The 2,207-nt window shown below is 39.0% G+C and overlaps 1 non-coding gene across 1 annotated transcript; it reads left to right on the forward strand.

The window, feature by feature from the left end:
• The first annotated feature begins 1,458 nt into the window (after nt 1–1,458).
• On the forward strand, nt 1,459–1,565 carry LOC121212064 (small nucleolar RNA R71). The gene has a single exon (XR_005907274.1). It is a non-coding gene; the product is annotated as a small nucleolar RNA R71 (small nucleolar RNA).
• The last annotated feature ends 642 nt before the right edge of the window (nt 1,566–2,207 follow it).

The raw sequence follows: 2,207 nt of genomic DNA on the forward strand, positions 1-2,207 counted from the left end.
CATTCATCTAGTTTCTCGATTTGTAGCCTTCATTCTTCATAGATTGGTCCTTTGTTGTTGCTTGAGCATGGCTTGTGTAGGTTGCACCACATGGTCAGTTTTAGTAGAATGATTTATACAACCACCTTCAATTTTCAATGTGTTACTTGAATTACGAGCTTGAATACCCATCTTAAATAATCCCCCTAGGGAATCTGATTGTTTTATCGGCTAATTGAGTACCCATCCTAGTTTGTTTGGGTTTCCCAAGACCTAGTTGCTTAAACATTTTGTAAGGCATAACATTGATACTAGCCCTTAAATCAGCCAAAGCATTATTAACATCTAGGCTACCAATTAAACAGAGAATTGTAAAACTCTTTAGATCTTTTAATTTGTTGGCCAGCTTATTCTGTAGTATGGCTGAGCAAACTACATTTAGTTCCACATGCGTCGCCTCATCCAACTTCCGCTTATTTGTTAAAAGCTCCTTTAAGAATTTGACTTCGTTCGGCATCTGCGAAAGAGCTTCAATAAACAGTAAGTTAATATGTAAATTCTTTAATAATTTAAGGAATTTACCGGATTGTTCTTCTGTGCAGTCTTTCCTTGTCGTGTTTGGGTATGGCACACGAGGTTTGTATTCTTTACTTACCGATTTTTGGTCATTGTGGTCCACCTCACCCTTACCTTTACTTACCACTATTTCTTGCCTCGGTTCTGGTTCAGGTGCAACTAACCCTTCCTCATCTTGAATGGTAACTGGATTGATTTACTCCCTTCGGTTAGATTCAGTGTTACTCGACAGGCTACCTTATGGTCGTTCAGATATCAATTTAGCAAGCTGACCTATCTGAGTTTTGAGCCCTTGGATCGACGCTTGTTGATTTTTAAGTGTTGTCTCGAGATTATGAAAACGAGTTTCTGACACCGAGATGAATTTTGTTAGCATCTCCTCAAGGTTCACCTTTTTCTCTTGTTGGTAGGGTGGTTGTTGGAAGCTTGGAGGTCGTGGTGGTTGCTGGTTGCCTTGGCCTCCCCATAAGAAACTTGGGTGGTTCCTCCAACCTGCATTGTAAGTATTACAATAAGGATTATTTTGAGATCCTTAACTGCTCATTCTCCATGTTGTAGCCATACGGTGGGTATTCTGAATTGCTTGATCCAGCTCCACTTGCTTCGCACTGTATTACTGGGTAAACCTGTGAAGAACCAAGAAAACCATCAATTCTTTTATTCAAAAGTTCTACCTGATATGAGAGCATGGAGACTGAATCGATGTTAAAAACGCCTGCTGCTTTCGTTGGCTTTGTCCTCATGACTTGCCACTGATAATTATTCAGTGACATCTCTTCTATAAATTCATAAGCATCCTCAAGTGTCTTATTATTGATAGTTCAGTCAGCAACTACATTGATCATCTGTCAAGTCGAAGGATTCAGGCCATTGTGGAACGTTTGAACCTCTAGCCAGAGTGGTAACCCATGGTGAGGGCACCTTTTCAATAGATCCTTATATCTCTTCCATGCATCGTAGAGTGTTTCTAGATCCATCTGCACGAAAGAGGAGATATCATTACGTAATTTGGCTGTTCTAGCTAGCGAAAAATATTTTAATAAAAACTTTTCGGTCATTTGTTCCCAAGTAGTGATTGACCCTCGCAGTAACAAGTTCAACCATTGTTTAGCCTTATTCATCAACGAAAAAGGGAATAACCGAAGGCAAATGGCGTCATCAAAACGCCATTAATTTTAAATGTATCACAGAGTTGCAAAAAGTTTGCCAAGTGAGCGTTGGGATCTTCATCCTGCAAACCATCAAACTGAACAAATTGATGTATCATTTGAATTGTGTTAGGTCTCGGTTCAAAAGTATTTGCAGCAACAACAGGCCTAACTATGCTCGATTCAGTTCCTGCTAAAGAAGGTGTAGCATAATCATACATAATATGTGGAGCAGGATTTTGATTAGCAGCAATCGTAGGAGGTAGCGGATTTTCTTGGTTTTCAGCCATCTCCTTGGTTGTGGTTGAAGTATCGTCCTCTTGCTCTTCTTTTGTGTATCTTAAGCTTCGTCTTATTTCTTTTCAATTTTTGCAAACTGTGCAGTCGATCTCACCGTCAAAAAGTAGTGGTCCTGACGAGTTTCTTCTGGTCATAAACTAGAAAAAATAACTGTTACAAGAAAATAAATGAAGAATTAGAAAATAAAATAAAATTTTAAATTGC

Source organism: Gossypium hirsutum, chromosome A12 (assembly GCF_007990345.1).
Source record: "Gossypium hirsutum isolate 1008001.06 chromosome A12, Gossypium_hirsutum_v2.1, whole genome shotgun sequence".
Taxonomy (NCBI): Eukaryota; Viridiplantae; Streptophyta; class Magnoliopsida; order Malvales; family Malvaceae; genus Gossypium; species Gossypium hirsutum.